Below are 27,222 nucleotides of genomic sequence, written 5' to 3' on the forward strand. Positions count from 1 at the left end.
TTTTATATTTCTTTGTTCTAAATTTAGGAAATATTTCAGACAAGCTAATCCATCTAAAATAGTGTTTAAAATGTATCGAAATATCATAATTGAATAGAAAACATTTTGAGAAAAAAAGAACCACCCCTTTCACCAAGCTGGCTACGAGCCTAATTAAACATGAAACGATTAAGTTTTCCCCAAAACACCTCAAGAATTCTATTGTTTCAGCTCATTTTAAATAAGCACTTTGATCAAGCAGCAAACATACATTTTTAAGTATCCATTGGATTCACAAAAATGCATCATCAAAACAAACCAATGTTTATTATCCACTGTCAATTTCATAACTTAAAAATGCAAGACCTCTCGTCAAGCAGCATGATGTATTCCACTAAATCTGCTGCACAAAAGGTGCAGGATGAGATGCACAGTAAAGATTCTTGCTTAAGGTTGTAACTCTATAACCTTCAGCAGTAAAACCCAGTAATGCTTTGGCATCCAGCAGACAAAAGGGTGGGACTGGCAGGAAAAAGCAGCGATGAGTATAGCTCATGTTCTCCTTTATGAGCCCCTCATCTAACGACCGCATTTGATTACAGTAAGGCTCAGAGTTAAAGAACTTTTTACAGGATTACCGCCAGTTTCCTCCAGCACACACACACACACACTCACACTGCTGGATGGTGGAGTGTTTCTGTGAAACCGGAGTGGGCTGAAGCTGTAATGAGGGCTATGAAGGGATGATGTTGAAGGCAGTCAGGCAAAACAGCGGGGAGTCACTCTGAATTGTACGATTCACTTCTCTGGTTGGTCTCTGTTGAGCAGTCCGTTCTGATTTCACAGTGGAGAAGCTGAAAGAGGCACTAAAAAGGTAAGAATTCCTGTTTGATGGTGTACGCAAAAGCTTTTTAAGAATTTATTACTCAGTTGTATGCAGGATGAAAGATGGTTAGTTGTTAGATAGTGTAGTAGATTTATAGAGAGCACATGGAGACTTCTTGAGTCTAATGCTTCTCAGATTGTTCGTCTGAGAGGAAAAAAGCGAGTATAATCTCCTCAGGAGTTGCAATAAGATCTTGATAATATCTCAAAATGTGCTGAAAGTCTGCAGTGGAATACCTTGGAATTGGAATGATTCGACCTGCTTTATGAAATGCATGCTCTCTTTAACTCTATACTCTTACAGTGTGTTTACAAAGTGTACATTTTCATTTATCGAAAGGGGATTGAGAAGAAACATCTCCAAAACTTTGAAAACAACTGCTAAGCAATACATTTTCATTATTCCTTTTGATTAAGCTTTTTAGTGAACATGTTTATGATTATGTAGTTGTTTTATAGTTGCTTATATTGTCTACGATATTGTCTATGGTTAAATTTTACAGCAAATTTAAATGAAAAATATTCAAAATGTAATTTAATGAAATGTATCTGTCGTGTATTGAAACATTTGTTATTACAGTTGTCATGATGTAGCAGTTTAGTACAGTTAAAATGTAAATATCCACACACACAGCAGTTAAAATCATGATCAATTTGAAAAGTGATTTAATTTCTCAAAACTGCGGCAATCACAAGATTAGCTTACTTTTGATTCAAACATTGCTAAAAATATTTTTAAAAATGTCTATGGAAATACATATTTTTACATATAAATACATATTATGTATGTGCACTGAGGTGGTCCTTTAAGAACAGGTAATATTATTTTGTAAGAAAAATAATGCTTTAAATAAAACACAAAAGTACAACACTAAAAGCTCAAAATTTCAATTATAAACTCAATTTTTTTTTATTCCAAGTTTGAAGTTTTAAACAAAATCCTATCACTAGGATAGTTTTTAACAGCAGGTGGTGCACTAGACTACTTTTTAAAAGCAGACGACGTTCTAGGATAGTTTTTAACAGCAGTTGGCGCTCTAGGCTAGTTTTTACCAGCAGTTGGGGCTCTAGGATAGTTTTTCCCAGCAGTTGGTGCTCAAGGCTAGTTTTTAACAGCAATCGGTGCTCTAGGCTAGTTTTTACCAGCAGTTGGTGCTCTAGGCTAGTTTTTAACAGCAGGCGGCGCTCTAGGCTAGTTTTTACCAGCAGTTGGTGCTCTAGGATAATTTTTAACAGCAGTTGGTGCTCTAGCCTTATTTTTAACAGCAGGTGGCACACTAGGTTAGATTGTAACAGCAGGCGGCGCTCTAGGCTAGTTTTTAACAGCAGGCGGCGTTCTAGGCTAGTTTTTATCAGCAATTGGTGCTCTAGGCTAGTTTTTACCAGCAGTTATTGCTCTAGGCTAGTTTTTAACAGCAGGTGGCGCTCTAGGCTATTTTTTTTAACAGCAATTGGCGTTCTAGACTAGTTTTTAACTGCAGTAAATGCTCTAGACTATTTGTAAAAGCAGGTGGTGAACTAGGCTAGTTTTTGACAGCAGATGGCACTCTATGCTAGTTTTTAACAACAAGCATCACCCTAGGCTAGTTTTTAACAGCAGATGGCGCTCTAGGCTAGTATTTAACAGAAATTGGTGCTCTAGGCTTCTTTTTACAGCAGGTGGCACCCTAGGCTAGTTTTAACAGCAATTGGTGCTCTAGGCAAGTTTTTAACAACAGGTGGCACCCTAGGCTAGTTTTTAACAGCAGTAAATGCTCTAGACTATTTGTAACAGCAGGTGGTGCTCTAGGAGAGTTTTAACAGCAGGCTGCGCACTCAACTAATTTTTAGCAGTTGGTGCTTTAGGCTAGTTTGGAACAGCAAATTGTGCTTTAGGCTAGCTTTTAACAGCAGAGTGTGCACTAAGCTACTTTTAACAGCAGGTGGCGCTCTAGACTAGTTTTTAAAAACAGTTGCGGCTGTAGGCTAGTTTTTAACAGCAGGTGGCACACTAGGCTAGTTTGTAACAACAGGTAGTGCTCTAGGCTGTTTTTTAAAAGCAGTTGGTGCTCTAGGCTAGTTTTATAACAGCAGGTGGTGCACTGGGCTAGTTTTAAACAGCATTGGTGCTCTAGACTAGTTTTTAACAGCAGGTGGTGCAGCAGGCTAGTTTTTAAGAGCAGACGGCGCTCTATGGCTAGTTTTTATGGACACTCTAAGCCAGTTTTAAAAGCAGGTGGCACTCTAAGCTACTTTTAACAGCAGGTGGTGCTCTAGACTAGTTTTTAACAGCAGTTGGCACAATAGTTTGTAACAGCAGTTGGTGCTCTAGGCTAGTTTTTAACAGCAGTTGGTGCTCTAGGCTAGTTTTTAACAGCATTGGTTCTCTAGGCTAGTTTTTAACAGCAGGCGGCGCTCTATGCTAGTTTTTAAAATGCACATTAAGAGTTTTTAAAGCATGTGGCACTCAAGGCTAGTTTTTAACAGCAGGTGGTGCTCCAGGATAGTTTGTAACAGCAGGTGGCACTCTAAGCTACTTTTAACAGCAGGTGGCGCTCTAGACTAGTTTTTAACAGCAGTTGGCACTGTAGGCTAGTTTTTAACAGCAGTTGGCACTCTAGGCTAGTTTTTAACAGCAGTTGGCACTGTAGGCTAGTTTTTAAAAGCAGGTGGCACACTAGTTTGTAACAGCAGATGGTGCTCTAGGCTAGTTTTTAACAGCAGGTGGCGCCTTAGACTACTGTTTAACCATACACTCAAATGCTCATGAGTCAAGAAAGCATCTACTTTTTGTTTGCTAACATTCTTCAAAATATCTTCTTTTGTGTTTAATAGAAGAAACTCTTTTTAGAGCAACATTAGTAAATAATGAGTAAATTTTTATTTTTGGTTGAATTATCCCTTTAAGTCAAGCTGATTTAAGCAGTCTAATGGGTAATCCAATCCAAACAAAACAGAGTCTGTGTGTGTTAATGAGACTCAGGGGGTGTGGAAATAAGGTGAAGATATACTGTCCCCCACTAAATGTCAAGTGTGAAAGGATGCTCTCTAATTTAAACTAGCACCCCTGGCTCGTGGCCAGAGAGGCGATGTTGTTTTTCGGCTTTGAAAGAGGGGCCAAGAGCTCTAATCTCCGCTCTCTCACATGATAAGGTCAGGCCGGGGTTGAGTGAGGGGTCTGGCCTGTTATGTGTTCATGATGAGTGGTCTTGATGGGGGTGGATTGGTGTTGTTTCTCTGTTCGGAGTGTGCAAAAGGTGCACGTTCATGCCGCTAATGGAGGAGTCGAGAGACGGGACTAATTTCTCAGATCATTTCCTACCACTTTGCCTTGGCCTCAGCCCCCCTTGTTCATTAGCAGTCATTAATTCTTCGGACAGACCATCAGAAAAGCCTTCAGGAGGGTGGTGAGAGTCGACGAGGGGCAGAAAAACAGCTATAAAACAAAGGAGCATGTGTGGAGGTCATGAAGGGTGTTTTGGGCCCCTGCTTGTTTTTGCCTCATTTGAAGGCATGAACGCTTTAAAAATTATGGGTTGCTTAAACCCAAATTTTGGTAAAATATGGACAAACTTAATTGTTGGGCTTTAAACAACATTTAACAATACAACCCTTGACTTTAGGGTGACTTGGTGGCTCAGTGGTTAGCACTGTCGCCTCAGCGAGTAGGTTGCTGATTTGAGTCCCAGCTGGGTCAGTTGGCATTTCTGTGTGGAGTTTGCATGTTCTCCTCGTCTTCGTGACAGTTTCCTCCGGGTGCTCCGGTTTCCCCCAGTCCAAAGACATGCGATATAGGTCAATTGAATAAACTAAATTGGTGAGGCAGTGGAGCAGTAGGTAGTGTTGTCGCCTCACAGCAAGAAGGTCGCTGGTTCGAACCTCGGCTCAGTTGGCGTTTCTGTGTGGAGTTTGCATGTTCTCCCTGCCTTTGCTCCGGTTTCCCCCACAGTCCAAAGACATGTGGTACAGGTGAATTGGGTAGGCTAAATTGTCCATAGTGTATGAGTGTGTGTGTGAATGTGTGTGTGGATGTTTCCCAAAGATGGGTTGCGGCTGGACGGGTATCCGCTGCGTAAAAACTTGCTGGATAAGTTGGCGGTTCATTCCGCTGTGGCGACCCTGGATTAATAAAGGGACTAAGCCGACAAGAAAATGAATGAATGAATAAACTAAATTGGCCATATGAGTGTGAATGTATGGATGTTTTCCATACTGGGTTGTGGCTTTAAGGGCGCAAAACATATCCTCCTGAGTCCTTGCTCATTGACTTGTGTCCTCTGTAGTAAACATTGTGTTTTAATAAATTTTCTTAGAATTTTTTTAGCTACTCTGTCAAGTCCTGTTGTACTGTTCAGAGGACATCCTGTGCCAAGAAGATGAGAAGATTTGAGTTTATCATTTAAAATTTAGATTTTTTTTTTGTTACAAAAACACATCGATTGCTTTATAAGACATGGTTTAATCCCTGGTGATGTAAGTGAAGGATGTATCAGCTTTTGAAAGCTTCAGAAAAAGGGCCACTACTACCAACATCATTATACAGCATGGAAAAGCCAGAAAAAAAATCTAATTTTAATCTGAGAGAAGGAAAGCCATATACACAGAGGATTTCTTGAGGATAAGTACATCATGTCGTAAAATACATTTTTGGGTGTTCTATTCCTTTAAGTGAACTGGATTACTTTGTTAATGTGATTGATTTAAAAAAAAAAGCGTGAAAGCTGCCATCCAAAACAAGTGAACCAACTTAGACCACTGAAAAAAGGTTTTAAATGAACTCTTGATTTGATTCAACTAAAATAGTCCCACAATATAGACTAAACACATGTAAATGGACTAAAAACAAGGCATTGGGCCCTATCATACACCCGGCGCAATGTGGCGCAATGTGCGGTGCAATACTTGTTTGCTAGTTTCAGCTTGGTGCAAGAGTCGTTTTGAGGCGTTGCGCTACGCTGTTTAAATAGCAAATGCATTAGCGCTCATTTGTGTGCCCATAGGCATTCTGGTCTAAAAAAGGAAGGCGTTCTGAGGCGGACCGCTGGCGCGTCACTATTTTGAGAAACTATAATAGATTTTTCATTAGACCAAAACCAACCCGGTCTAAACTCTGCCGCAGAGTTGCGCCTCGCTTACGCACTGCTTAATACGCACAAGAGAGCAATAGGCAAACATCTTTACATATGAAAAAATTTAAATATTTAGGATATATATAGGATATAATAAGAATAGATATAGAATATAAATATAAAGGATTAAAATATTACAAAACATATTATTTTCTAGCCTACATAAATATGAAAAATCACTGCTTTTATGTCTTCATCTCGGGAGGCTTTTTCAGTTCATTCATAACAATTTGCTTTTGTATAATGTTATTATTATTAGCAGTATTATTTATTATATCCATATTTATATTTGTTTTATTAAAAACAAGCTTAGATTTGCCCACCTGTCAGGTTTTAGACCATATGGGGCACAGCATGTGTTTTAGGATATAACTCAGGTTTTTAAACACACTTTGCTTTTATTATTCATTTATTCGTTTGCTGGAAATTAGAACTGAATTTAGAAATAGTTTTGAAACAAATATTTGCGCTTAACAAACAAAAGTATTTATTTATAGACTAATTGATGTCTGTGCGTAAAGGTTACCTATCCAAGAGCGAAAGTGAAAGTGATCCATTATCTCTCATTCTCACGAAGTAGATGCTCTGTTTAACAGTTTTCTGTTAAAAACTGTTAACTGTTAGCTTGTGAAATGCTCATTTTTTCCTCTTAGACTTATTTTGCGTCCTGTAAATAGCGAATGCGCTCTTGGCGCGACGCAGCTGACTCTTAAAGGGAATGGGAGATGAGACTCTAATTGGTTTATTCTCAAAACACACCTATAACTCATTAAGAAAATAAACTCAACCTTATTAGACCATGCGCCGAAGCGCAAGGCAGATTTCCCATCCTTAAGATAGCAAAAACGCGTCCTGACACGCCCTGAAAGCGTTTGCGCCCTGCGTTTTGCGCTCTGCGCATGGACCGTCAAAATAGAGCCCATTATGTCACAAGATACAACGATCTGGATATTCTTTCATGTGTGACAAAAGAATTTTTAGCTTTTCTTAGGTCTGCTTTGACCATCTTGTACGCAAATATGACTGCTTTCAACCCAACAACACAGCATAATAAAAGTGTAACAGCTTTTTTGTACGTGTAGTTTCAGTCCAAATAACAGTGTAAACACTGAATCTGGAGTAAATGTCTCCTATTTGTTTTGTTCAGTATACACAGCACACAAAAAACACACCCTAAATGTGCTAAACAGCATTACAAAAATAAAGATTTGATTCATAGATGACTCGAAAAACATCCTAGAGTTGAAATTTACTGCATGTAGTCTAAGCTGTTCTTCCAACCCAGGTTCGTTCTAAAAATATGTACCGCTATATGCATTCCTGGAGATCACGAAATATGTCTCAGGAGCATTTTTTTTTTTTTTTGAAGTTCTTGTTTTCGTGATTCCACTTGAGGCCACTGTGTAAGCATTTGAGATCTCAAATTTCTCTCGAGTATGCCATTCGCACCTGCACTTCCTGCGTAAATCCACTAGAGGCCGCTGTCGACTGACTGACTGAAGGACTGACCAACTGACCGAAGGACTGACCAACTGACCGATTACCCGACCCACCCCATTCCCTAAACCCAATCGATAGTGATTTGAAAAGCAATCCAGCAAAAAAAAAAAAAAGCCCTCTGATTTTTCCACAGTTTTAGATTTTACCACATTCTCACCCTGTTATTTTCTTGTTTTTTTATTTTTGGGTTTTGTCTTACCCGATTTCTTCAACTCGAACCCGGTCGTCGCAGTCAACTCTGTGTATCAAGTTCACCAATGTACATGGCGAGCTACTGGACAAACTGGTAACAGTGGGAAAGCAATCCATATTGGAGGTAAGCATTCAGCTGGCAAGCGTAAAAAGGAACATCGTCATACCGCACCGTAGTGTTTATTTAAAGATGAAATGCAGCCTTACTTCTGGCTACATAATTCGTGATCACCAGAAATGTATAAAGGGCTATGTTTTCAGAATGAGCCTGTTTTTCTCTTGTTTGTTCTCATGAATTATCAGTAACTTAATACTTATTTCAGTACACTAATGTTTAATTTGGTTCAGTCCGCTGTGGAGGAAAGTGAGTGAGTGATGTTTAATTTTTCAAAAGTGTATAATCAAGTGCTTTGTTCAGCACAAGAAGTGATTTGATATCAGTAATAATATCTCTAATGATGCTGAAGAGCAGCTACAACCGTGTGCATTAAAGCAGATAATGTAATATTTCCCCTGTTTCAGCAAAGACAGAAGGCCGTTTCTTCACTCACATGCCCCCTCCACAGCCACAATACACTGCACTGAGTGGAACGGAAGCAGCGTTTGATTAGCCTGTGTAATCAGGGTCCGCTCCAGACACAATAATGACATTATTACAGTATTTCAGATCCTTATCAGACAAAAAGCCCACAGGTCGTGTCCTCAGAAAGACTATCCGGACTGCACAGATGAAGCACACTATACCTCAATTTCTTTCGAGAGCTGCGGAGCACAGCTGGAAGGAGAATAAGGATCAGCAAAAGAGGATACTAACCTTCACAAAATGTTGGCTGTCCACCAAAGGAGATCAAACCAAAAGATTTATAATAAAGTATAGATGATATAATAATAATTACAAATACAGTTGCAAGCAGGGGCAAGCACAATCAGGTCAACAGCAACATTTTTTTTGTCAATATTTACAATGTTTAAATAAAAACTGCATTGAAAATTGCTTTTTAATACACTATTCTATGAAATGTTTTAGTTTAATTAGAGTAAGTAATGCATCTACACAAAAATATTTTAAAAAGAATAAGTGCTGCATGTAAGTTTTTGACTCTTCTAAAGCATAAAACACAATAATATGTTTGCAGATTACAGAAACATGCTAGGCAAACAAACACACTAAAAACAATACTAGAGTTTTTCTCCTTTAAAAAAGTGTGTCAGAATATCTGTCTTTATTTTGGTCTGAGTAACTCCACACACGTCATGATTTTGTCATGTATGATGCAATCCTGAAACATCATTTTTGTTCAAAAATGTAATGCATACCTATTCCCTACCCCTAAGCTCAACCATTACTGTACATTATTCCTAAAATCAGAGGGGAATAATAATTGGATAACAATCATGTAGAAGTCAGGGTTCTTGCACCCTTTTAAAAGTAAAATTGAATGCTTTTTAAGACCTCAACAAATATAATTTAAGACCCAAAAAATTCCTTGTTAGATTTAAATGAATTGTGGCTCGTCACTGTATGGATAACCCACAGTACATGCCCTTTGAGTGTCTGGCGGTGAAATTAAACTGTTATAGCTGACTGTGAGGTGGGGTCTGCGGTCTGTTTGTTCATCTTCCACCAGTCAAACACATTCATTTCATTTTCCCTGTCAGCTGGCTTTACATAACTGTTCAGCACACTACCGTAATATGCAGTGTATGAGCGACCGCCGAAATACCTTGGCGGCTAGAATGACTGTTCTTTTTGAACTAGCAGCTAACCTGCTAAATTCAAATTTTTATTTTTTTTTTATCTTCTCTGTCATCATTAGTTTCACCTTTGCAGGGATGGATTTTAATGTTATAATAAACGGTTTGATTACTTTTTCTGCGTTAATCGAAATGCTTCACATGACTGATCATTTACTGCGCAAGCCCAAGCCCGACCCCGTCTAAAATGATAGAAACTAAGTCCGTCGGGTTCGGCAAAGATCATGCAGAGATTAACCTGGACCCGCTATGACTAGCTGCTGCAACGTTGGTGCAGCTTTCCTCATTTCATGTGCAACTCGACGGCTTTGAGCCCCATGATGCCTGACGAAAAGGTCTTTTTGCAGAATTTACACGTTGCCTCATTGCCACGTCGTGAAATGTACACTTTCCCATCTTTGCATTTTGAACCTCACCTCGGCATCCGCGTAATGACAGCACGCAGGTGCAGTCCAACGTAATGGTCTGTAGCTAACCTACCGTAATAAGCTAAAAAATCATGGTGACTGTCATTTCTCTCCTGTTTCAAACATACTAAAATGATCAACTATTAGATGTTTTACGGTGGACCACTGTGCTTCCCTATCGTCATTAAGCACACTGGCTGAAAATTTAATACCTAACAGCCACTTTACGGTAAATTTAAGACAATTTAAGACCTTTATTTCCCGAATTTTAATTTAAGACATTTTAAGACTTTTTAAGGACCTGTGGGAACCCTGGAAGTGCATAAACCTAACCGTAGGCCTGAACCAGGATCAACATATAATCCAGGAACATGTCCCACTTGGTTGGCGGTAACTGCACCCAAGTTTTACCAATTTATATTTGCCACTCTAAGTAGTACATTTAGTTTCAGCCTACTCTGGAGGTCAGTTGCTGCCTCCAAAATGAGATGCAGATTCAGAGTTATAAAAATCCACAGCCTCCAAAATGAGACACAGATTTTGGGTTCTATTTTGACGGTCCATGCGCAAAACGGAAAGCGCAGGCCGCAAACGCATTCACGGCGTGTCAGAATCCATATGTGCTAATATGAGGACGGGAAAATCCGATTTGCGCCATGGCGCATGGTCTAAAATGGTTGAGTTTATTTTCTTAATGAGTTTTAGGTGTGTTTTAGAGAATAAACCAATCAGAGTCTCATCTCCCATTCCCTTTAAGAACCAGCTGTGTCGCGCCATAAGCGCATTTGCTATTTACATGACGTAAAGTAAGTTCACTTTCGCTTTCGCTCTCATGGATAGGGAAACCTTTACGCACAGACATCAATTAGCCTATAAATAATTAATTTTGTTTGTTAAGCGCAAAGATTTGTTTCAAAACTATTTCTAAATTCAGTTCTAATTTCCAGCAAACAAATAAATGAACAATAATAACAAAGTGTGTTCAAAAACCTGAGTTATATCCAAAAACATATGCTGTGCTCAATATGGTCTATAACCTAACAAGTGGACAAATCTAAGCTTGTTTTTTAATAAAACAAATATAAATATGGATATAATAAATAATACTGCTAATAATAATAACATTATACAAAAGCAAATTGAATGACCTGAAAAAGCCTTCCAAGATAAAGAAGTATACAAGGCAGTGGCCTTGCGCCACATTGCGCCGGGTGTATGATAGAGCCCTTAGAGTTACAAAAATTCCCATAAGGTGGTTTTTAATTAGCAAATATTACAAATATTTCAAATGTAAACATTAGCCAAGCAACTTACGTGACAATTAAGACTCGTAAGTAAGACTCGACCCCTACGCCTGTTGGTATCGTCAATATGGCAACCTGCTTCTACGTCGTTGTGTGGCCTCACCAATATCTTGAATTTGGCCTGCAATATAATTCAATAATCCTACCTAAATAACAAAATCTCACAATATGATATTCACAATTTAGCATAAATCATGTAAGTAAAATAACAAAAAGAAAGGAGATAATATCAAAAGATTTAAGATAAGCAACAGACTCTTATCTATATCTTTTTATCTACATAAAATATGAAATCTCTTTTCTTTATCTTAATTCTATGACCACTCACTATATTAACTAGACATTCAACACCAAACCAGAAATATTTAACATACATGCAATCAAAAAAAAAAAACATGCATTGCAGTCTCAACATCCTTTAGCCAAAAAACACAAGATTTAGAAAGAGAGAAAATGTTGGTTGGATATATTTTATGTACAATTTTAAAGTAGATTTCACTGACCTTATTAGTGGCACAATATTTGTTACTTCTTAATTTAATTTGGACCGTGCAAGCAAAATTATTCTACGTAAGTCAGGTCTGTAGCCTGGAGGGGTTCAGGTGGTTCGAAAGAACTACCCCTCCCACTGACAAAGGTCCAGAATTTTTCCCACTATATTCTCATTTGACCTATTTTGACTGCTATATCATCATAAATTGTGAAAATAAACAAACAATCAAACAATCTACTATCACAATATGATTTTTATTTATTTTCTTTTTATATAATGTATATCCCTAATAATTTAATTGAAAAAAATTAATAGATTTTTTTTTTAAAACAATGAGCAATTTCAGCATTAAAAAACTGAAAAAACAGTAAAAACTGAACAAATTCCTAGAGAAAGTATATGTTAACATTATATTGAACCATTCTGTTTATATTTAAATTAGGAAAATGAACAGGCTTTATGGATGTGACAAAAAAGTATGCGAGTTCACTACTGTAATGAGCAAGGTTGACAACAGAGGTGAGGATCCAAATGCAGTTTATCAAGAGATTTGTCATGCAGGAAAAGGTCAAAACAGAAACAGACATGAGCATGTACGCTGTAACAGATTATATGATCAATTAGTCATGACAGCAAATGTTTTTAGTTCATTGCAATTAATCAAACTAAATTAATCATGTTTTAACTTAATTTCATAAGTTACACAAGCTGTTTTAAATCAGTTTACCATAATATAAGTTTAATGGACTCATAAGGTTAATTTGATTCAGCTTAAAATTTTAACTCAACCAGGATTTCTTTTTACAGTGTAGGTCAGGGGTGGCCAACCTTGTTCCTTGAGAGCCACCTTCCTGCAGATTTCAGTTGCTACCCATATCAAACACACCTGAACCAATTAATTAGGACCTGAACACCACGTGATAATTACAGGCAGGTGTGTTTGATATGGGTTGCAACTGAAATCTGCAGGAAGGTGGCTCTCCAGGAACAGGGTTGGCCACCCCTGGTGTAGGTGGTCAGAAAACAGGCAAATGGTTGAAACTGGCAGCAAAACAACGTAAACAGTAAAACAAAGCAAAGGTAAAAAAACACACAAGGCAGGACAAGGAAACACTTAGAAATGCTCCCTTACAGTTTACAAGACTCAGCAAAGTGTATGTCAAAGTGAGGTGTATAAATAGTCCAGGTCATTAGTCCTCATGAGTATTAGCTGTTTATAATCAGGGAGAGAACAGGAACAGGTGTGTGTGTGTGAGGTGCATATTGGGATCTGTGATTCATACCAGTGAGAGATGTGTAGTAAAGTGAGTGTTTTCCTGCGATTTGCACAGGCTAGATTTCTGGTGATTGTAACAACAGTATATAGTGTACTTTGTAGATATTCCGTGAAAAGAAACAATGCTATCCTTTTTTTATTACTACTTTTTTGCAAAAAACTTGTGGAAAAAACTTTGTTATGGATGTGACACCTCTGTGTTTTGGATGTGACTGATGTGAAATGGGCACTTGGTGAATCACATATATTGTTTGAAAACATTAACAGACATTTTTGAGTGTAAATACAAACCCAAACAAACAACATAGAAAGGGTTTCACTATTTTGGCTGCCATTTGCATGTAATTGCTCCAATGTTTTTAATATTTATACTGTGAACTAAAGGGGAAGTGGGAAACATGACAGACAAAGCTAAAAATGTACAAAATCTAAAAGAGTAATATGCTTTCGACAATTTCTAAAACAATCAACACAGAAATAGTCATTCAGTTCTGATTCATATTTCTTTGTTTTGCAGTCTAATAACTGTGCACGACTCCACAAAAGGCCGGAATGAGCTGGACGTTTCAGAAGAGCTCGAAGCATTAAGACTGGAGAATTACAGTCCATCTTTGGAGTTTGTGAGGCTTGCAGATTCACATCACACCAGGCTGCACTTTATTTTGCAGTCAGTTTGATTTATTCCTGTTTGATGTGGCGTCAGTTTTTTACACTTCCTTCACCACATATTGTAAAGCAAATGACTTCATTTAGAGATATGACAAACATCAGACAGAGAGAAAAGCCAAATAGAGGACGTCAGAAGTGAAATGGTTCTCATAAAACATCCTTCAAAGGCATTTAAAACTGTTAAAATGTTCACACAAGACTAATGATTTCTTCTAATTATTTAATCGTGTTAGCTCGACTTGGGTGGCAAGTAAATGTGTAAACGGCTTTTATAATAAACCGTGTAACCTCATCTGCTCTCATGGCTGTAATACAAAATGCACATACAGCTACAGTACACCACTAATTACAAGACAGCTATAATTTATGGACATGTACCATGGTGATGCTGTGGTATTCTCTGAAGTTCCTTTAAATGCCATGTAAATTATTTATAGTTTCTTCTCTCCACTGGTAAATATATTTGTTCATACAAGAAAACCTCTACACCAGGGGTGCCCAAACTTTTTCTTGTGAAAGGCCAAAAACCAAACTTGATTGATGGCCATGGGCCGAAGGTAAATATATCCAACTGTATTTGTTTATTCATTCCTTCATTTTCTTGTCGGCTTAGTCCTTTTATTAATCTGGGGTCCGGCACGTTTTTACACAGCGGATGCCCTTCCAGCCGCAACCCATCTTTGGGAAACATTCACACACACACACAGACACTCATACACTACAGGCAATTTAGCCCATAATTCACCTGTACCGCATGTCTTTGGACTGTGGGGGAAACCTGAGCACCCGGAGAAAACCCACGCAAACGTAGGGAGAACATGCAAACTCCACACAGAAACGCCAACTGAGCAGAGGTTCGAACTAGCAACCCAGCGACCATCTTGCTGTGAGGCGACAGAACTACCTACTGCCCCATTGTGTCGCTCTTACTGTATTATAATATGATAATTTCCTCATTCATTTCAAAATAAATACAAAAAATTACTTAATCATTAATTGTATTAACTAATACATTATTTATTTTTGACAGTTTATAATGAAACTGTTATAAAGAAAACGGAGTTTAATACCGAATACACTAATTGCACCTGCCTTAGCCTTGATTTGTTCACTGAGGAGGACTTCTGAATTGTGGTCTATCCATTCAGTAACAATATTTTTATAAAAAAATATATTTAATTTATTAATTAATTCATGTTTATTTCTATAGCGCTTTTACAATGTAGATTGTGTCAAAGCAGCTTAAAATAGAAGTTCAAGTTGAAAATGTGTCACTTCAGTTTTCAGAGTTGAAGTTCAGTTCAGTTCAGTGTGGTTTAAATTTCACAGCTGAAAGTCCAAACACTGAGGAGCAAATCCATCAATGCGCAGCTCCACAAGTCCCAACCAATGGGCAAATGTGTATTAAAGGCATTAACCCCAACACTCCCTAAAATTTTCCCTCTTCTTCTCAGATGGCCAAATTAAAGGTTACTATGGGCCAACTTTAGCCCACAGACCCTAGTTTGGCCATCTCTGCTCTATACAATGGAATATGATCACAATTTTAAATAATTACTCCTATTGTAATATGTTTTAAAATGTAACTGATTCAGAAAGCTAAATGTCACAAATGTCACATGTTTAATGTCACAAAAACCTTCATTTAGAATTAATTCGAAAATGCTGATTTAATGAACAAAAAAATTGAAAAAAATTAAATCCCCCAAAAATCAATGATGATAATAATAATAATAATAATTAAATTAAGGAATCTGGAATAAATTACATTTAAAAATACCTTCAAATGAAAACAGATTAATTTAAATGGAATTGTAAATACATTTTAGAACAGTAATGAAACGAAATGAAATAAATAAAAACTGTTTTATGAACACACAAGACTCCTTTAAAAAGCATTATTAAAGTGTAGGGCTTTTCACACTGTATTTATCTGGGGGTTATTGTTGTTCAAACCTTAAACTGTAGCAGAGGAATGTTTCACACTTGTTGTTAACCTGACAATGTGTTTGAATTCAGTTTTTGTAAGGCAGTTTTTGTAAACATTTTCAACACGATCCCCATTCACTTGTGAAAACAACAAAATGCTGCACAAAAATTTGCAGAGCAAAAACACACACTCAGACACACAGCTTTGTAATCCACCATTGTTGCTTTGCTATCAAGTACACTGCATTCAAGTCATGCTAGAAATTTTTAGGCAAATGACCATGAGCACTACCTTAAATATATAATCACAAGTGAAGAGTTTACATCAGAAAAGGTGCATTAAAATCTTGCTGAGAGAACTTGTATAGACCAGTTCTCACTTTTGCATATACTGTAGGCTGAACACATGATACCGTTTAATCCAATAATCAACAGTGACCATTTTCATAAAATCACATTTTTGTAGTTTACATGGTAAATTTAACACAATTAACTAAAATAATATAATTAACTAAATTATTTTTGAAAGCCTGTTATTAATGATTGTGTTTTCCAAAATGCAGCAGACAAATTATTTATTGTGGTGACAAATGTGGCGTTAGCATCTCATGTCTACACACAATCATTTGCCTCATGTTGAAAACCATGCAGGCTTACTGGAAATATGTGACTGTCTGTGTTTCTGCATGCCAGGAATATATAAGAAATAGACTTGCCATAAACTGAAAATCTTGATATACCCAGGCATAGCTGACTTGTATGATTTCAGTTTATGTAAATGACACAACATGAGCTTCAAACATAATTTCTTTGTTATCATTTAAATCATGTCAGGGTAAATCCTAGTAAAAATACAGGCCAATCTGAATGAAACACGGACTCTGATGTTCCACACAGGAGTGTTTGATTGGCTACATTGCTTCCTAGTAAGATTACAGCAACAAAAAATCCTTTATTATAAGTTTTATCTATACTATTAAAAAAAAAAAAAAAAAAAAAAAAAAATATATATATATATATATATATATATATATATATTTTTTTTTTTTTTTTTTTTTTTTACAGAAAATATCTCTACAGTATTTTTTTGTAATATCAAATTATATTCAAAACTAAATAAAATTACAAACAATCTCTCTAAATTAACAGTTTGACTTACATTTTAAGTACTTTACCATTAAAGACATACTGACATTTTTGTTTTTATAGAGGGAAATTACAGTATTATTTATACAGTATTTTTTCTGTTATTTTATTTTCAAAAGTGCATAAAAATGACAAACAATATCTGTAAATTAACAGCTTGACTGTTATTTTATGTACCAAAAAAATCCATTCAGGATCAACTTGATAGTATAGTCCGTAATGTATACTGAGAATGCACAATGCTAAAGCTTTTATTGTACACTGTAAAAGAAATCTGTAATTTTACAGTTTATTTCTGGCAGCTGGGGTGCCGAAACAAAAACCTAAAATAACAGCTGTTAAATTACAGAAATTTACTGTAAAATAACTGACATTAAATTACAGAAATGTACTTTTTTATGGAAATGAACCATAAAATTACAGATTTTTTTCACAGTGTACATATCAACATGCATTAATCCAATAATTGTATTGTATACCCCAAATATGTAAAATGCATTACTACAGTGTGACTTATGAATTTAGGAATACTCATGAATTAAATGCTAAAAATGGTTAAATTATGAGCAGTGATGAATGTGAAGAAATATAATCCATTATGTTTTTTACATGAGACTTTGAACGACCCAAAGTTAACTGAGTGTGAAAAGAACATCACTGTATATTTACCAAGAGATATAATAATGGAGATAATGATAAACTTTGTAAGATTTACATCTCTTTCTCCACATCTGTACCTCACAAAGCTCATGAATTAATCTCACTGGACGCAATAAGCAATGATTAACTGTTAATTTCAAAGCCCTTATCTTTCTAGCCATTACAGGGAGAAAATTCCTTCAAGACTCTTATCTGGGTGTAGTGGATAATTAGGGAAATACCTAAAGTGAAGCCAAGCGTGCAGAGGCAGGAGTTTGGGTGGGATGACGGGGGTCTCCAGCTTGTTGTGGCTGTGTGGGTTCTTGGCATGCTGATTTGTGACTGTAGTAAAAAAAAATCACATTGCCAGGGATTACCACACTACCACGGCATTACCAGCAGTTCATGAGGACACAGACAGAAATGAGGGAAATCTCCACCAGCAAAACAACTCATTCTGAGCGGGTGCAGAGCTTGGCTGATTGGTGAACGTGCATGGCTTGTGTTTTTGTTCACAGTGGCTAAGTTCTTCACCCGAAAAGAAAATAAGAAAGTGCAGTTATTTTTTTCTGTTAAAAAACACTATGCTTTTTATTTGCAAACAAGATAATAAGCATTTTCATGTAAACCACTGATGTAACCCCTTGTGAAAAAGAAGTACAATAAAGTGTAAGAATATAATTATATATGATTATATAAACAAAATATAATATTTATACCAGCAGTATACTAAGGTGTATACCAAATTTAATTTAATATTTTAGTTTGGTTTTATTTAATGGATTTTTTTTTTATCTAAGTGTTCTTTCTGACCCAAGTAGAGCTTGGGTTGTCTTTGAAATATGGATCAAATTTCCTGCTAAATATTTTGACAATTAATTAAATTTATTATATTAATTGAATTTAATTTATAGTAAATTAGAATACACTTTAATGGCATATTTTATATTGAAGCATGTATGTCATGCAATTATTTTGTGATATATTTTGGAATTATAAGGTTTTTTAAAATGTTTTTTTAAATAAAAAGTCAATTTCAAAGAATCATCTGATTGGTGGATCAGTTAAAATGTAAATGTAAAAAATTTAAAAGTTAAAATTTAAACAACTTATAAAAAATGCCATAATGTTAATCATTTAATAAGAATATGTCAATAACTCAATGTTGACGAAAATGTCAGATAGAACCGTATAATTCTAAATTGATGACTTGTAATAAAAGCCGTAATTTAGAACATTCATTCATTCCTTTTCTTGTTGGCTTGCTCCCTTTATTAATCCGGGCTCACCACAGCCGAATGAAACGCCAACTTATCCTGCAAGTTTTTACACAGCGGATGCCCTTCCAGCAGCATTCCATCTCTGGGAAACATCCACACACTCATTCACACACACACTCACTCATACACTACGGACAATTTAGTCTACCCAATTCAACTGTATCGCATGTCTTTGGACTGTGGGGGAAACCGGAGCAAACCTATGCAAACACAGGGAGAACATGCAAACTCCACACAGAAACGCCAACTGAGTCGAGGCTCGAATCAGCAACCCAGCCACCTTCTTGCTGTGAGCTGACAGCACTACCTACTGCGCCACTGCCTCGCCACTTAATTTAGAACATTAAACACATATTTTATTTAAATACATCACTTTTTAGACGATACATAAAAACAAATTAATTTCAAAAAAGCACACCAAAAGATTCTTAAAATAATGAATTGAAGGGACATAAAAAGTTTAAAGGTAATCAGTCATTGGCAGTTTGATAGTCTGAGTTAAATGAGCCCAGTTAGAAGTTTTTGCGACAGTCTGATGCAAAGTTATGAGGTCACAAAGTTTGATCCAATGTAAAGTCTATGGAATTTTTCCGACAGTTTCGAGATGTTTTTCGCAAAATGGTAAGTCGGATCAGTCGGAAAAGATATGGCATCCTAAGTCAGATCAGTTTTGAGGTCTGGATTAGGTTTGGTGATCATAGCTTGAAAGCTTTAGGAGGAGATAGAGTTGAAATTTCAGTCTCAGAAGAAGAATAATAAATAAGTAAAAATAATAATACGTTTAGAAAGGATTTCAGTAGTCTGGCTTTCACAAGCCAGCCTAATAAATAAAACATTTATATAATATAAACACACAGAGGGCGAGGCAGTGGTGCAGTAGGTAGTGCTGTTGCCTCACAGCAAGAAGTTCGCTGGTTCGAACCTCGGCTAAGTTGGCGTTTCTGTGTGGAGTTTGCATGTTCTCCCTGCATTTGCGTGGGTTTCCTCCAGGTGCTCCGGTTTCCCCCACAGTCCAAAGACATGTGGTACAGATGAATTGGGTAGGCTAAATTGTCCAATAGTGTATGAGTGTGTGTGTGTGAATGTGTGTGTGGATGTTTCCCAGAGATGGGAGATGCCTGGAAGGGCATCCGCTGCGTAAAAACTTGCTGGATAAGTTGGCGGTTCATTCCGCTGTGGCGACCCTGGATTAAAAAAAGGGACTAAGCTGACAAGAATATGAATGAATAAATAAAAATACAGTTTAGTTGTTCAGCTATACCACATTACAATATATTAAAAACGCATACATTGAAATGGACTGCTGTTGTTTGTTAAAAAGGATAGAGCGAAACGATGTAATTGAGATGAGCTCTGATATTTTTAGTTCAGACTGAAGAGTATTCCAGGAGGAAGTTTGGCATTTGTGTCAAATGCCAAACTTTGCTGCAAAAAGAATCTATTTACGGTACTAATATAGTCTACTACCTAACTAACTTGTAATAAGGAAAAAAGAACCACTACAATAGTTTACATTTTGCACTTAAAAACAGAAAGTCGGAGCTAACCGTGGGACACGGTCCCAAGGTGATATTTAGCAGCTCTATCAAGGGTGGCATGCTAAGGCCCAATCCCAATTCTACCCCTTAGCCCTAACCCTTACCCCTCGTTTAGCGCGTGCCCGTGAAGGGGTAGTGGTGTCCCAATTCTGTTTAGCTTGAAGGCGTAGGGCTAAGGGCAAGGGGTATACACCCCTTCAAACGAAGATTTTTCGGGACCACACTCGAAACAAAGGGGTAGGTAAAATTTCCCAGAATACACCAGCTCCAGCTGCACCCGGAAGTAAGGAGATCCACTAATTAGTACTTTTTTGTCATTATCAAAGAGCTTAGAATAACCAAGAGGCAACACTCCATAGAACGTTTCATTGCAACAGCAGCGCCCAGCAACAGCCCTGGATTTCGCAATTTTGGAGTGAAAGTGATCGGCCGTCCATTGGATCTCATTACTGTCGCGATGGCAAGCAGCTGCTTTGTTTTTTATTTATTTATTTAAAAAGCGCATTAAAGCTGAGATATAACCTGAAAGACAACAATACAACACTTACTATCACAATCATCAGCACTTTTAATTGTTTATTTTACAGACTATGATATGCTGTAGTTCTATTTGAGTTTTCATTCCAAAATAGCCGCCGCACCCTCTAGTGGCTGTTTCCCAAATTACACTAGAGTGTCACCTCTTGGTCATTCTTAGCTCTTTGTCATTATTACGAATTTTTACAACAAACAAACACGTTTTAATATATTCATAACAGCGTTCATGTTTTACCATCATTTTAAAAAAAACGCTAAAATAAAAACCGGTAAATTTTGCTATCTATAATCCCTAATAATAAATTCTGTACAGCAGTCTCACAACATTCTGACACTCGATGACACTGGAATACCCCGTCAGAAAAGTCTAGTGGCTGGGAATGGGCTTTTTACACTGTGTGCTATAATGTTGATGTTGTTTTTTAGTGTGTTTACGTTAATGAATATGGCCACTGTGTAAAAGCACAGTACCATTACAGTCTTATCGCCACATTAGATCTTTTTGATGACATAATACATGGCTTCAGTGCTTTCCTGAAGATAAATACCAAAAAATAACACAACTGGAATAATTACAGCAGTCGTCATCGTCTGATCTCATATGAAGCAAGAGATCCTGAGGGCATATGATGACGTGTGCAGGTGATGTAGTGCTGTCCCCATTCTTAGGGGTACATTTTGAAGCCCTTCCCCTTAACCCTCGGTTGCAAGGGCTAAGGGGAAGGGGAAAAGGAAGGGGTAGGGGTGCAAAAATAGAATTGGGATTGGGCCTAAATGTGCTGTTATAGCCTGGAAAACAAAGGTTGTCAAGGCTTTGAGAAAATCGCTTTGTTACTTTCGTCCCACATTACTTACATCCCTGCTCTCCCCTATTACACAGGTTTCTGATCAACATAAGTTTTCAGAGTATGAATAAGAATGCAGCATTTCTGCTTTTCAAACACTGTTAGATTGGGTAAACTGCTGACATAATCAGCCTATATTTCAAAAATGTTAACAAGGACGGTATCAGACAACCCTGCTTAATGAATAACAAACATTTCTAAATTGGAGATGATGGATGCTCTGTGTCGTAATTAAACACACATGGCTTATGATAAATCATGGTTTAAAAAGCAGAGAGATGTGCCAGTGCTGAAACACAACACTGCTCCCACGAGAAAGCTGTGTGAGAAAGTGCCTCATTCACAGCAGATGATCATACTTAAAGGTGAAGTGTGTAATTTCTGTGCATCTCATAGCAAATATATTGTTTCCAGAGGTTTCCCAAATGACTGCAGTCTGTCATTGGGCAAAGTAGAATGGAATCAGACAAGTCTAAAAAGAAATTCACGCAAAAGACACCATGTACACATGCGTAGCCAAATTCACATGCATAAAATCAAATTCACATGCATAAAATGTTTATTCATATTCCCAAAAAAATTTCAAATGCACAAAGTAAAAATACATTTTGATAAAATAAGTTTCAGAAATGCGAAACAAAATTTGCAAATGTATAAGAGTGTACAAAAAGTTTTGAATGTTTAAAACTTGCGAGTTCATCCTGAATGAGAATGTGCAAATCCTCTTTCACGTACGACTCCCCCTGGATGTGTGTGCGTGTATCTTTGAGACTGTCCTGGCAGAGTCAGGGCAACTCGTACCTTTCAGCCAATCAGATGAGAGCAGCTGTTTTCTTTCAAAAGACGTGATAGTGTCATTAGAAACTGAATGAAACTGAAAAAAAGATCCTCACCTGAGTAAATATCTTTTTTTTCAGTTTCAATTCAGTTTCTAATGACACTATCACGTCTTTTGAAAGAAAACAGCTGCTTTAGATCATCAAATGTTCAACAACCTTACAGTTTTATATGTCTTAACCATAAAAATGAAAAAAATAAATTAATTAATCCAGGTGAAGATCGAACAAGGATCCTAGGGCTTGGTAACGCAACGTGCGGACCACTGGACCACAACAGCGCTGCTAATGTTGTGTGACCGGCATGATACTCAATCCTCATCATGACCTTGCAGGCTACAGTTTGCTCATGGGGCTGCGAGACAATAAATAAGAAGAGCGGAGCTTCGGCAAAATAATTAATTAAAAGAGTGAGGCTATGGTCAAATAAATAAATAAATGAAAAAAAGTGCGACTGATGCTTTCTCTGTTCGCCATGCTGGAGAGAAACAGTCTGCGCAAATGGAACGCAGAGTTGTTGTCATCGACTACAGCTCTCATCTGATTGGCTGAAAGGTACGAGTTGCCCTGCTTCTGGCAGGAGAGTCTCAAAAATACACACACACACACATCCAGGGGGGATCGTACGTGAAAGAGGATTTGCACATTCTCATTCAAAATGAACTTGCAAGTTTTAAACATTCAAAACTTTTTGTACACTCTTATACATTTGCAAATGGTGTTTTGCATTTGTGAAACGTATTTTATGAAAATGTATTTTTATTTTGTGCACGTGAATTTGTTTTTGTGAATATAAATAAATATTATACGCACGTGAATTTGGTTTTATGCACGTGAATTTCGTGTCAATCGTGTCTTTTGCTTGAATTATTATTGAGTCTAATCTGTCTCCATAAAGTAAGAGCTGGCATTTGTTCTGTCTTTGCACTGCTTAGTTTGTCCACAAGGTGTCAAGACTGAACCAAACCAGGCTGTTTCATCATGGATTTCATCACTCTGTGTTAATGGGCAATTTGAAGTCTCAACACGAGACTTTTTTTTATATAAATATGAAACCCTTTTCTAGTGAGCATGTGCTGAGTGCTTATGTTTACGAATAATGTCAAACGGATTACATATTAAAAAGGTATGGAGAGCAATTGTGGCTAAGTGAAGTTTATTTATAAACTAATTTCGAAAGAAGCACATTCTTATGATTATATATACTTTTGAAAAGGGGGCTGGGAGCAAAATCTCATTTGAATTAAAAGCGACAGTCTCCAAAAATGGCACAATTTAGATCAAAGACTTAAAGGGGCAGTTTCAAATTTATTTGCAGGTTATTTTGAAATAAATCTTCACATACACACTCTAGGGACATCAGTTAATTCTTTTACATCATGTAAAATCTACATAATAGGTCCCCTTTAAACTGAAAAGCCCATGACCAAGGTAAGAGTTAAGGTTTCTAACTTACCCCTTTCTTTCCACACACCTGGTCATCTGATGTCAGCTGATAATCTGTTTGGAGTTGTGTGTCTCATCAGGACCTGAGCTCCGGTGCCTTCTGAGCTGATATCAGTTGTAGTAAATCACTGGCTCAGTTCAGCAGGAACAGGAGTGTGGCCCCTCCACAAAGAAGCACACATTCTGGAGCGTTCAAAGGCCAAAGGAAAATGCTTCTGGAAAACCAACGAACATTAAGAAACAAGTCTGTGCTTGATGTGTGTTTGTCTCAAAATGAATGTCCTGAAATGCCTCGGCCTTAAATGAACCAGGAGGGCTGGTTTCCCAGACACAGATTAAAGCAAAGTCCCTTAATAAAAAGATTTTTTTTTTCACAGAGAGGATCAGAATTCAGGTGACTGGACTTGATTACACTGTAATGACTTCAGAAATATTTGACAATAAAGAATTTATTTGTTAGGACTCTGTCTCTTATTTGTATGCTTTGGATTTACTTCATTCGCTTGAGTAAAGAAAAAAGTTAAGCAGTGAAATATGCAAACATCTTTTTTGCTCTAATTAACTAAATTAATGACACTGTAAATTTATCTTCAGTTTTTTTAAGCCCTGAAACACTGTGGTAAACCTATAATAATTGTTTATATTTTAGTTAACCTATTTAGATAGGTTTTATTGAAAATTACCTAAATACAGTTGAAGACTAAATTATTTGCCCTCCTGTGATATTTTAAATATTTTTTCTTATTTGTTTTAGCTTACCTTAAATAAAAAATATATAATTAATACAAAATGGCTTTAGTTAATATTATTAGCCTCCTTACAATATTTTTTCTTGATTGGCTACAAAACAAACCCATGTTGTCCAGTTGCCCAGTTAAACTAAATACCAGCCTTTAAATTGACCTTTTATATGAATACTAGTATTTTGCAATATAATTAAATATTATTACTGTTATCATGACAAAAAAAAATATATAAGAAATATATTATATGAAACATATGATTATTAAAACTATAATGTTTAAAATATGTTGGGAAAAAAACTCAATTCTCTCCATTTGGAAAATATTTGAAAAATAATTTAAAAAACATCACAGGGCTAATAATTGTATGTTCAGCTGTTTGCTTTTTATTATTTATCATTCATTCTAAGGGCATCTGCCATTGAGATTCCATTCCCGTTTTGACATTGTGTACATTTTTATTGACTATACTTTTAAAAGTTGCAAGTATTCATTATATGTGTATATAATTCAGAATTCAGTGCATCCTGAAAGAATTCATAGCAAATGTTTAAATTTTTTATGTTACAGTTCATTTGTTTCCTCAAAATTCTACACACAATACCCCATAATGAGAATGTGAAAAAATATTATTTTTTAATTGTTGCAAATTTATAAAAAAAAATAAAAAGAAAAGAAAACTGAAAAATCACATGTACATTAGTATTCACAGTCTTTGCTCAATACTTTGTTGATGCACCTTTGGCAGCAATTCCAGCCCCAAAGCTTTTTGAATATGATGCCACAAGCTTGGCACACCTGTCTTTGGGAATTTTTGCCCATTCCTCTTTGCAGCACCTCTCAAGCTCTATCAGGTTGCATGGGAAGCAACAGTGTACAGCCATTTTCAGATCTGTCCAGAGATGTTCAATAGGATTTATGTCTGAGCTCTGGCTGGGCCACTCAAAAACATTCACCAAGTTGTTGTGAAGCCACTCCATTGATATTTTGGTGGCGTGCTTTTGGTCATTGTCCTGCTGGAATATGAACCGTCGCCTAAGTGAGGTCAAGAGTACTCTGAAGCAGGTTTTCATTCAGGATGTCTCTGTACATTACTGCATTGATCTTTCGCTCTATCCTGACTAGTCTTCCAGTTCCTGCTGCTAAGCTTACTAAGGAGTGGCTTCCGTCTGGCCACTCTACCATACAGGCCTGATTGGTGGGTTGCTGCACAGATGGTTGTCCTTCTGTAAGGTTTCTCCTCTCTCCACAGAAGAACGCTTGAGCTCAGCCAGAGTGACCATCGGGTTATTGATCACCTCCCTGACTAAGGCCCCTCTCCCCTGATCACTCAGCTTAGATGGCCGGCCAGCTCTAAGAAGAGTGCTGATGGTTCCAAACATCTTCCACTTACAGATGATGGAGGCCATTGGAACTTTCAGAGCAGCAGAATTTTTTCTGTAACCTTCACCAGTCTTGTGCCTTGAAACAATCATTTCTCAGAGGTCTACAGACAGTTCCTTTGTCTTCATGCTTGGTTTGTGCTTTGACATGGACTGTCAACCCTGGGACCTTATATAGACAGGTGTATGCCTTTTCAAATCATGTCCAATCAACTGAATTTACCACAGGTCAACTCCAATTAAGCTGCTAAAACATCTCAAGAATGATCAGTGGAAACAGAATGTACCTGAGCTTAATTTAGAGCTTCAAGGCAAAGGCTGTGAATACTTATGTACATGTGATTTTTTAGGTTTTTGTATTTGTAATAAATTTGCAGCAATTTCAAAAAATCATTATTCACATTGTCATTATGGGGTATTGTGTGTAGAATTTGGGGGAAATTAATTTAATCCATTTTGGAACAAGGCTGTAAAAAATGTGGAAAAAGTGAAGCGCTATGAATACTTTATGGATGCACTGTACTAGTTGTTATTTATTAGATGTTGGTAATTAATCAGTAGATACTAATACGTTTTTAATAGATACTAGTATTTATTCATTAGTTGGTAGTTTTTAATAGACACTAGTATTTTTTTAACTTAATTCTGTAATTAATACTTCATATATTTTTAGTCATCTGCTTTTAAACTTGTTTTATGAATGGCCTCCTTAACAGAAGTATATTTCATCAATGAGTAAATATATTTAATTAACTAAAGCACTACCTGAGGGTACAAAAAACTTTATGGAAAAGATACTAGTATCTTAAAAGTAATAGTATGAAAAAAGATACTCGTATGGTTAATAGATTAAATGCTAAATGATTTGCCATAATACAGCAGAATAAGACTTACCTGCACAGATGGCATCTTTTGCATCAGAGTTCAAAGTCAACACTGACCCACAGTCATCTACAGAGATGCAAGACCAAAGCACAATCAAAACAAGACACAACATTTTATATTGCTGATAGACGGACAAAAGTTAAACAGCGTACCATTAAAACATTCTTAATACACTTACGAACACTGCCCACGTGTTTGTGTTTGCGAAATAATGGCTCGGTGGCCACAGCAGTTTTCATTTTGTTTCTGTCACGTTTATTTAGTAAGACTACTGCGCCCCCAAGTGTTGACCATACAGTACAAATCTATTTTATTTCAGTTAATTTTAGTTATTTTCATTTCGGTACGGTAAAACATTGTGAAGTCTTTTTGAATGAACAACTGAACAAACAATAATCAGGTAACACAACTTATGCATACTATATTTGATTTTGATTTTTTGTGAACA

The 27,222-nt window shown here is 36.6% G+C and overlaps 1 protein-coding gene, 1 long non-coding RNA gene and 3 other non-coding genes across 10 annotated transcripts in view; 4 read left to right on the forward strand and 1 right to left on the reverse strand.

The window, feature by feature from the left end:
* The window catches only part of apba1b (amyloid beta (A4) precursor protein-binding, family A, member 1b), a 219,446-nt gene that overhangs the window by 160,453 nt on the left and 31,771 nt on the right, over positions 1-27,222 (forward strand). The gene's annotated exons all lie outside the window — the stretch shown is intronic.
* On the reverse strand, positions 283-27,004 carry si:dkey-3h23.2. Of its 6 annotated transcripts, none has more exons than XR_002459587.3 (6): positions 26,927-27,004; positions 26,784-26,840; positions 23,775-23,979; positions 17,525-17,624; positions 11,141-11,251; positions 283-833 (listed from the first exon to the last, which is right to left on the reverse strand). It is a non-coding gene; the product is annotated as a si:dkey-3h23.2 (long non-coding RNA). The 6 variants fall into 6 exon arrangements; XR_012386191.1 differs by having other exon boundaries at positions 283-4,279; XR_012386192.1 differs by lacking the exon at positions 11,141-11,251.
* Positions 17,590-17,670, forward strand: dre-mir-23b (microRNA 23b). Its single transcript, NR_030024.1, has one exon. It is a non-coding gene; the product is annotated as a microRNA 23b (primary transcript).
* Positions 17,738-17,826, forward strand: mir27d (microRNA 27d). Its single transcript, NR_030034.1, has one exon. It is a non-coding gene; the product is annotated as a microRNA 27d (primary transcript).
* On the forward strand, positions 23,846-23,925 carry mir24-1 (microRNA 24-1). The gene has a single exon (NR_030027.1). It is a non-coding gene; the product is annotated as a microRNA 24-1 (primary transcript).

This window comes from Danio rerio, chromosome 10 (genome assembly GCF_049306965.1).
Source record: "Danio rerio strain Tuebingen ecotype United States chromosome 10, GRCz12tu, whole genome shotgun sequence".
NCBI lineage: Eukaryota > Metazoa > Chordata > Actinopteri > Cypriniformes > Danionidae > Danio > Danio rerio.